Genomic DNA, 9,938 nt, shown 5'->3' with positions numbered 1-9,938 from the left:
AAGTGGCTTGAAATACCAGACACAGTGGTAGCTGGGAATGACCTAGAAGTAAAGGAAGATGAAAAGAAAATGGGATACATTAGGTATTGATGCTTAAGCAATTTTTCTTGAAACTTCTAAGATTTAGTGACAGTGGATTCCATTCCTTTTCTATAGAGCCAATCATTGGTGGTTCAGTGGTAAATAATATTTAAATAATTATAATATTATAATGGCTTTTTTAGTGATTTTTATTCGTAGAATCAATCTATAGTCAAAACACACACACACACACAAACACACACACACACACACACACACACACTCACACCATCATTATGATTACAGAACAGAATGTAAACCTTGGTAATGTAAGAAAAAAGAAAGTCACATAAGGAAATAAGAGACAGATAAGAAAAGCAGAGAGCCCATTGGATCTACCAGCATCTGATAAATCCAGAAATAAAGGTTTTAGTATTTTATCTGAAATTGTAAAATACCCCATAGGAAAACTAAAGAACTAAAATAATATATCGAATAAAAACTGGTAGGGAAAGTAGGTGGCATTGTAAGATGTATTAGATTCTTCATTTTCATAGCAAGGCATTAGTAGACGCTTTCTGATTAACCAAAAAACAAAGGTATAAGCATATTATTTCAGGTTCTGTGATAACCACCATAAAATTTTTAAACAGGAATTCTTGACAATTCTGAAGAGTGAGACTGAGGGAGTAGTTTGGCAAGGAAATATAATGTCTATTTTTCGTTTTATATTTTCATTTTCTACTTTTCTGTATCATTCTAATTTTGCTATGTGTGTGCATTATTTCTATAATTAAAAACCAGTGCATCAAGAAAGGAAATGAGAGTGATAGGAATCAGCAGGAGCCAGTATGGCTCGATGAACTTGATTTTCTTCCTGGTTACTAGCCTGGTAGATCAAGATAACTCATTACGACCATGTCCCAGACCCTCTTCTAGGAGCCGGGGATGCAGTAGTGAACCTTAAAAAGAAAAAGAAACAGGGGCGCCTGGGTGGCTCAGTCGGTTGAGTGGCCGACTTCGGCTCAGGTCACGATCTCGCGCTCCGTGAGTTCGAGCCCCGCGTCGGGCTCTGGGCTGATGGCTCGGAGCCTGGAGCCTGTTTCCGATTCTGTGTCTCCCTCTCTCTCTGCCCCTCCCCCATTCATGCTCTGTCTCTCTCTGTCCCAAAAATAAATAAACGTTGAAAAAAAAAAATTTAAAAAAAAAAAAAAAAGAAAAAGAAACAAAAAACTGAACCTACATGCAAGTACAGGAAGTTCACATCCTAGGTGGTAAGGTCTAAAGCAACTTCAATTAGGGAAAGGTCAAGGGATGCCTGGGCGTATGGCAGTTTTGGATTGGGTGACCAGGGAAGGCCTCGCTGAGAAAGTGACTAAACAACCAAAGACATGAAAGTGATAAGGGAGTGCTCATGGGGATACCTGAGGGAAAGTATTCCAGGTAGAATAGCCAGTGCAAAGGCCCTGGGGCAGGAATACACTGCGTAAGCTCCAGGTACCCAGTGGCTGGAGTGGAGAGAGCAAAAGGGAGTGTTGTAAGAGATGATATAAGAGAGGTAAGAGAGTAGGGGCAGATGACACAGGCCTTATCTGCCCTTTGAAAGACTTCAGTTTTTCTAGTGAACAAAATGGCAAGAAAGAGCCCTGTGATATGGTAGAGCACGGAACTTCTCAAACGTTAGCAAACACTCACGTGACCTGAGGGCCATGTGAGAACACAGATTCTGATTCAGCAGGCTTGAGGTGGGCGTTGAGGTTCTCCAGTTCTACAAGCTCCCTGGTTATACAACGCTGCTGGTCTGAGAACCACCCCGTGAGTAGTAAGAGTAGCTGACCCAAGCAGAAGTAAGCCTCATTAGACAGCTTTCAACAGAGGGGGACATGCTACTTTAAAAATCTCTGGGGGCGCCTGGGTGGCTCAGTTGGTTAAGTGGCTGACTTCGGCTCATGTCATGATCTCATGGTTCTTAGGTTCCACCCCACATCAAGCTCTAATGCTGACAGCATGGAGCCTGCCTGGGATTCTGTCTCCCTCCCTCTCTCTCTGCCCCTTCCCCACTTGTGCTGTCTCTCTCTCTCTCTCTCTCTCTCTCTCTCTAAAAATAAATAAATAAACTTAAAAATAAAGCAAAATAAAATCTCTGAGCACTACAGACTTTATTCACATGGCTGGATGGAGTTATTTGCTTCAGGTAAATAGTACCTAAAGAATGAACAGGCTCTTCCATTCGGAGGACTCCGATCAAAAGTCAGTGAGGACCTGAGGTCCTCAGTCCAACAAACTATGTTGAACTATATCCTGCCAACTACCACTTAAGTGAGCTTGAAACAGAATCAGGGGCACGGGAGTGGCTCAGTCGGTTAGTCGTCTGACTCGGTTTCCTCTCAGGTCATGATTTCATGGGTTCGAGCCCTGCATCAGGCTCTGTGCTGACAGTGCAAAGCCTGCTTGGAATTCTCTCTCTCCCTCTCTCTCTCTGACCCTCCCCCACTCACGCTGTCTCTGTCTCTCTCAAAATAAATAAATAAACTTTAAAAAATTAAAAAGAAAAAGAAAAGACACAGAATCAACCCCCCTATCAAGCCAACTACAGCCCTATCAAATACCTCGACTGCAGTCTGTGACAGACCCTGAGCCAGAAGGCACAGCTAAGCCACCCCCAGATTCCGGACCCACAGACACTGTGAAATAATAGATGTTTGTGTTTTGAACCACTAAATTTCAGAGTAATTTGTTACACAGCAATAGATAACTCATACACCATCAAAATTCTCCTTTAAATCTATGGGGCATTTATGATGCTATAGCCCACATTATCAAGAACATTCTTGATAGGCAAGTTCCTAGGCAGGAACTTTTAACTAGGCGTTGGTGAAAACCAAATCATTTGTGTAAAGCTCACATACCCGATGACTGAAAGAATTTTCCACTGACTGGCCTCTGGCTCCATACATTTAAAAAAACTGGTTTCTTCTCCCTTATTCACATATTTCGTATCAAATTACCAACTCTTGCCCTGAACCTTCGTGTCATAAAACGGGGTGAATCAACATAGCGGCGGTAGGAGTGCTCCTGGTATTCAGCGCTGTGAGGGGGCTGGCTCATTCTGGCTCACCAGCGCCGACTCTTAGCTTTTCAGGAATTTTGGGAGGTCGTTGTTGATCATAGCCATTCTTAAAAATTAAATAACATAGGGGCGCCTGGGTGGCGCAGTCGGTTAAGCGTCCGACTTCAGCCAGGTCACGATCTCGCCGTCCGTGAGTTCGAGCCCCGCGTCGGGCTCTGGGCTGATGGCTCGGAGCCTGGAGCCTGTTTCCGATTCTGTGTCTCCCTCTCTCTCTGCCCCTCCCCCGTTCATTCTCTGTCTCTCTCTGTCCCAAAAAATAAATAAACGTTGAAAAAAAAAATTTAAAATAAAAAAAAAATTAAATAACATAAATGTGTAATGAAATAATGCTAAAAACAAAGAAAATAAATACTCAAAACACATCCTTTCCTAATTATTTCATGACATTTTACTATCACTATGCTCTCGGAGTTATTTACATCTACTGTATTCATACGGTGCCTATACTAGACGATGGTATATACTCTTCCCGCCCCACATACAGTGATGACACCAAAAGCTTGGAGTAGGTGGGAGCATTTATACCACAGAAATCAGCGTTCGGTACCAACCTGGTTCTAAGCATTTCCTAGCACGGCCTGGTAGCCGCTCCTACTCCAGGTTCGCTCTGCCGTCGCATAACCACGCACAGAACTGACTGCCACCTATCGAAATCTGTCCCACAAACCCAAACAAAAGGAAACCCCAGTTCAAAGTTCCTTGTCAGGGCACCACTCCTCCACAACCCACCAGGAGGGTACATGTGACGGAGAGGAAACTGGAGTGGAAAGAGACGTCAGTTTTAACCAACTGCCGTCAAAATATCTTTTTGCTAAAAGGCATCCAAACCGGCCAGGAGAAGGTCAAATTGTCACTCTTTGCAGATGACATGATACTCTATATGGAAAACCCAAAAGATTCCACCAAAAAACCACTAGAACTGATCCGTGAATTCAGCAAAGTTGCAGGACATAAAATCAATGCACAGAAATCAGTTGCATTTCTATACACCAATAATGAAGCAACAGAAACAGAAATCAGGGAGTCAATCCCATTTACAATTGCACCAAAACCCAGAAAATACCTAGGAATAAATCTAACCAAAGAGGTGAAAATTTTATACACTGAAAACTATAGAAAGCTTATGAAAGAAATTGAAGAAGACACAAAAAAATGGAAAAATACTCCATGCTCCTGGATAGGAAGAACAAATATTGTTAAAATGTCGATACTACCCAAAGCAATCTAAATATTCAATGCCACATCTATAAAAATAACACCAGCATTCTTCACAGAGCTAGAACAAATCATCCTAAAATTTGTATGGAACCAGGAAAGACCACAAATAGCCAAAGCAATCTTGAAAAAGAAAACCAAAGCAGGAGGCATCACAATCCCAGACTTCAAGCTGTATCACAAAACCGTAATCATCAAGACAGTATGGTACTGGCACAAGAACAGACACTCAGATCAATGGAACAGAATAGAGAACCCAGAAATGGACCCACAAACGTATGACCAACTGATCTTTGACAAAGCAGGAAAGAATATCCAATGGAATAAAGACAGTCTCTTCAGCAAGTGGTGCTGGGAAAACTGGACAGCGACATGCAGAAGAATGAACCTGAACCACTGTCTTACACCACACACAAAAATAAACTCAAAATGGATGAAAGACCTAAATGTAAGACAGGAAGCCATCAAAATCCTAAAGGAGAAAGCAGGCAAAAACTCTTTGATCTTCGCTGCAGCAACTTCTTACTCAACACATCTCCGGAGGCAAGGGAAACAAAAGCAAAAATGAACTACTGGGACCTCATCAAAATAAAAACCTTCTGCACAGCGAAGGAAACAATCAGCAAAACTAAAAGGCAACCAACAGAATGGGAGAAGATATTTACAAATGACATATCAGATAAAGGGTTAGTATACAAAATCTACAAAGAACTTATCAAACTCAACACCCAGAAAACAAATAATCCATCAAAGAAATGGACAAAAGATGTGAATAGACACTTCTCCAAAGAAGACATCCAGATGGCCAACCGACACATGAAAAAAAATGTTCAACATCACTCATCATCAGGGAAATACAAATCAAAACCACAATGACATACCACTCACACCTGTCAGAATGGCTAACATTAACAACTCAGGCAACGACAGATGTTGGTGAGGATGCAGAGAGAAAGGATCTCTTTTGCACCACTGGTGGGAATGCAAACTGGTGCAGCCACTCGGGAAAACAGTATGGAGCTTCCTCAAAAAACTAAAAATAGAACTACCCTACGACCCAGCAATTGCACTACCTGGTATTTATCCAAAGGATACAGGTGTGCTGTTTCAAAGGGGCACATGCACCCCAATGTTTATAGCAGCACTATCAACAATAGCCAAAGTATGGAAAGAGCCCAAATGTCGATCGATGGATGAATGGATAAAGAAGATGTGGTATATATACAATGGAGTATTACTTGGCAATCAAAAAGAATGAAATCTTGCCATTTACAACTACATGGATGGAACGGGAGGGCATTATGCTAAGTGAAATTAGTCAGAGAAAGACAAAAATCATATGACTTCACTCATATGAGGACTTTAAGAGACAAAACAGATGAACACAAGGGAAGGGAAGCAAAAATAATATAAAAACAGGGAGGGGGACAAAGCATAAGAAACTCATAAATATAGAGAACAAACAGAGGGTTACTGGAGGGGTTGTGGGAGGGGGATGGGCTAAATGGGTAAGGGGCACTAAGGAATCTACTCCTGAAATTATTGTTGCACTATATGCTAACTAACTTGGATGTAAAATAAAAAAAATAAATTAAAATACCAAAAAAAATTTTTTTTTTTGCAAATTTGTTAAAAACAAGATAATGTGAAGGGGCACCTGGGTGGCTCAGTTGGTTAAGTCTCCAACTCTTGATTTCATCTCAGGTCATGATCTCGTGGTTTATGGGTTTGGGCCCCGCTTCGGGCTCCCAGCTGACAGTGCGGAGCCTGCTTGGGATTCTCTCTCTCTCTCTCTCTGCCCCTCCCCAGCTTGCGTGAGCTTTCTCTCTCAAAAGTAAATAAACAAAAAAACCCCAAAACACGATATGTGAATACCTTGCTAGAGCCCCTCCTAAGACATTGGGAGGAGCTCCAGCAAGTAGGAGGCCCCTGAAGCTAAAGCTTCATGGACCTCATGGTAAATCCACCTCTGTTCCAGAACTTTCTGGATGCTTCCATCACCCCTCAGTGGCTCCCACCAGAGTTGACTCGGGGCTTGGGAACATGGGGTGAGGGACATTGAGAGCTCTAGCATCTGACATGTTTCTGCACGTTCTGTGCTAATGCTCACTCAGTGGTGGGGGGGGGCTCTCAACACACACATGCTGGAAGGACTGTGCCCCTCCCCGTCTAATATTTCTCTCTGAAAGAGACTGCCCTAGGGGCATGTCTTTCTCATTCTTCATTGCCAAAAAGCTTGCCTGGGCTGCCACAACAAAATACCAGACTGGAAGCTTTAAACTATAAAAATGAATTTTCTTACGCTTATAGAGGCTAGAAGTCTAAGAGCAAGATGTTGGTAGGTTTGTTTTCTTCTCAGCCCTCTTTGTTGGCTTGAAGATGGCCGTCCTCTTGCTGGACCTTCCCATGGTTGTCCCTCTGTATTGTCATAACCTAGTGTCTCTCTGTGTCCAAATATCCTCTTCTTAGAAGGACACCAGTCAGATTGGATTAGGACCCATTCTAAAGACCTCATTTTAACTTAATCATCTTTAAAGACCTTATCTCCAAATACAGTCACATTCTGAGGTACTAGGGTTGGGATTTCAACATGTGAATTTGGTGGAGGGTGGGGGTGGGGGACACAATTTACCCCTTAACGCTAACCTTCTCAGGAGACGGTAAGCTCAGCCTCTTGTCCTAACACTGATAGTAATAAGACTGATGGAAAAAAGACCTCATTTATCAAAAAGGAAAATATAGCAGTATTTCAAAAACTATCATTCCGTTGCAGAATTATTCAGGAGATTCACAGAGAATGGGATCATAAGGAGGACTTCACGTCTGGGAGCTACAAGGAGGCAGGTGATGACAGTGTGAAAAGCGCCGTGCAAAAGTGGGACTGCCTGGTACCCGAAGAGCTCTCCATCACTTGAAGCCTTCACAGAACTCAATTGTCAGAGACAGGTGCCCAAGCAGAAGCTGGAAAACTAGTCTGAGGCTATTCAAGCACTAGACAAGGTTTTAAGTTAAACAATCTTCGGGGCACCCGGGTGGCTCAGTCAGCTAAGCGCCCGACTCTACTCAGGTCATGACATTGCAATCCGTGGGTTCAAGCCCTGTGTCAGGCTCTGAGCTGTCAGCCTGCTTCCGATTCTGTGTCTCCCTCTCTCTCTGCCCCTTACAGGCTCATGCTCTATCTCTCTCGCCTTCAAAAAGAAATAAACATTAAAAAAAAAATGAAACAACCTTCAAGACTCCACTGCCCCCACATTCTCCAATTTTTTTCACAATCAACATGACAACCACATCACTGGATTTAGCAAATCTTTTATTTAAGAAATGTCGACTGTTATAATTCAAAGTCTATTTCATCACTGAGAGCTATTGCTAAGTAGTTTTCCCTTAAATTTCTGTCTGGGAAAGATCTGAAATGATGGAAAGGCAAAATAAAAACAAAAATTCCCCAAGCTTCAAGATTTGAAAGTCAAGAAAAATGTTCCAGATCTCAGCATGAAATGATCCAAAATAGGCAATATAATTTTCACATCTCTTGGAAAAATACTGAGTCATATTGCCCACCCACATCTTACAAAAATAACAGAAATCCAATGATTCAAGCAAGATACTCTGCCATTGTCTGAAGCAAACATTTGAGTCATTCAGGAAAACGAGGAGCAAAGTCCCCTCAGTGAGAAAACATTGAAATTCCATGTCCCAAGGGAAGTTTTGTAATGAGGAGTTCTCTCCAGCCCCAAACATACCTTTTTCTCACATCCCGGGATACCTTCGGGCCAGAAATCAGAAGTCCCCTTTGCCAGATCAACAAACAGCACTTGTTGAACAGGCAGAGGACAGCCACGCGTTCAGTGAGCAGTGATTAGGACTCGGTCAACAGTCGCCTGGGACAAAGGCGGGAACCGCTTCCCAGAGACCCCCAGGGCAGATGGAGGCCACACTTCGCCCACCCCCTGGATTCCGGTCACCTCCCAGACCACCTGTGCGTCTCTACATTCAGCAGCAGCAGGCTGGCCCTCCGTGCCCTCCACCCGAGATTCACCCCCCTTGCTCTCCCTCTTCTGGCCAACTGTTCTGTGCCTTCGTCCCCTTCCCCCCATGTGCCTCCTTCCCTCCCTGCTCCCCATTAGCCCCTTTCTCTCTCTCTTTCTGCAAAGCCCAAGTTTCCCTGTCACCGCCTAGCGGAGTGTCTGACGGCAGTAACTGCTCAAGAAAGGTTTGACACGGGACGACGACAACAGCAACAGAAGGAATCCTAAATAAGCTGCTTCTGGGCTTGTCACTCCTGAAGGAACTGACCCAAGTGCCCTCCCCCCACGAGGAACTTCGGAGCCTCTGTTTCCTCTCCGGTCCCTGGTGCTGTGCTTGGCACCACTAGGAAATTACTGAAAGGGCTCCAGGAAGGGCACCAAGGCCCAAGGATGCCAAACGAGGGCCCTCTGCCCGTCCTCATTCCACTCAGTCTCTGCAACACCGGGCAGCGATGATGACTCACTCTCTAAAAGAAGTATCCTCTCGGCTGCGGCAGCCCCTGCTCTCTTCGTAATTCAACCAACCACGGCCTGCACGGCCCTCTCTCTGCGGCACCTGCTCTGGGGCCTGGTCTTTGCCGACTCCTCTTGCTTTCCGCTCTCTGCACACCTCAGACCTCCCCTCCCTTCAGAGAGCGCCCCTTCGGAGGCTTCGAGCCGACCTCAGTCTCCATCCCTGTTCAGACACGGCCGCTTCTCTTCCTCATTCCTGCTCATCACCCGTCTTCCAGTCGTGCACCTTCAACCCTTTATCTTCTTGGATTTCCATCGAGCTTTGCCACCCCACCTTTAACGCCCTCATCCCAGTCACGTGAATGAGAAATAGTCCTTACCAGGCCCTACGAGTTCTTTCTTTAATTTTTTTAAATGTTTATTTACTTTTGAGAGGGAGAGAGAGAGACAGAGACAGAGCACGAGCGGGGGAGGAGCAGAGAGAGGGAGACACAGAATCCGAAGCGGGCTCCAGGCTCCGAGCTGTCAGCACAGAGCCCGACGCGGGGCTTGAACTCACAGACTGCGAGATCATGACCTGAGCCGAAGTCGAACGCTTAACCAACTGAGCCATCCAGGAGCCCCATCTTTCTTTAAAATTGTTTTCTTCGGGAGCCTGGGTGGCTCAGTTGGTTGAGCATCCGACTCTTGATATCAGCTCAGGTATGATCCCAGGGCTGTGGTATCAGCTCAGGGCTGACCCCACGTGGGCCTCTGCACTGAGCATGAAGTCTGCTTAAGATTCTCTCTCTCTCTCTCTCTCTCTCTCTCTTTCGGGGCACCTGGGTGGCTCAGGTGGTTAAACATCTGACTTCAGCTCAGGTCATGATCTTACAATTTATGAGTTGTATGTGTGCTGACAGTTCAGAGCCTGGAGCCCGCTTTGGATCCTGTGTCTCCCTCTCTGCCCCCCCCCATCCCTAACATACAAAATTAATAAGTAATAATATATTAATAATGATACATATTATATTGTAATGTTATAATAATATACTATTAATATGAACTAATAAATAAAAATAATTAATTAATCTGTCTAAAATTAAAAAAAT

The 9,938-nt window shown here is 44.2% G+C and overlaps 1 protein-coding gene across 1 annotated transcript in view; it reads right to left on the bottom strand.

The window, feature by feature from the left end:
* Window positions 1–212: 212 nt before the first annotated feature.
* The window catches only part of SLC37A3 (solute carrier family 37 member 3), a 157,347-nt gene continuing 147,621 nt past the window's right edge, over window positions 213–9,938 (bottom strand). The window contains exon 16 of the transcript XR_015244602.1: window positions 213–983. The gene's annotated coding sequence lies outside the window, so the exon portion shown is untranslated. The remainder of the gene's footprint in view (window positions 984–9,938) is intronic.

This window comes from Puma concolor, chromosome A2, assembly GCF_028749965.1.
Source record: "Puma concolor isolate L17-30 chromosome A2, mPumCon1.1.hap2, whole genome shotgun sequence".
Taxonomy (NCBI): Eukaryota; Metazoa; Chordata; class Mammalia; order Carnivora; family Felidae; genus Puma; species Puma concolor.
This window is presented reverse-complemented; position numbering and strand designations above follow the sequence as displayed.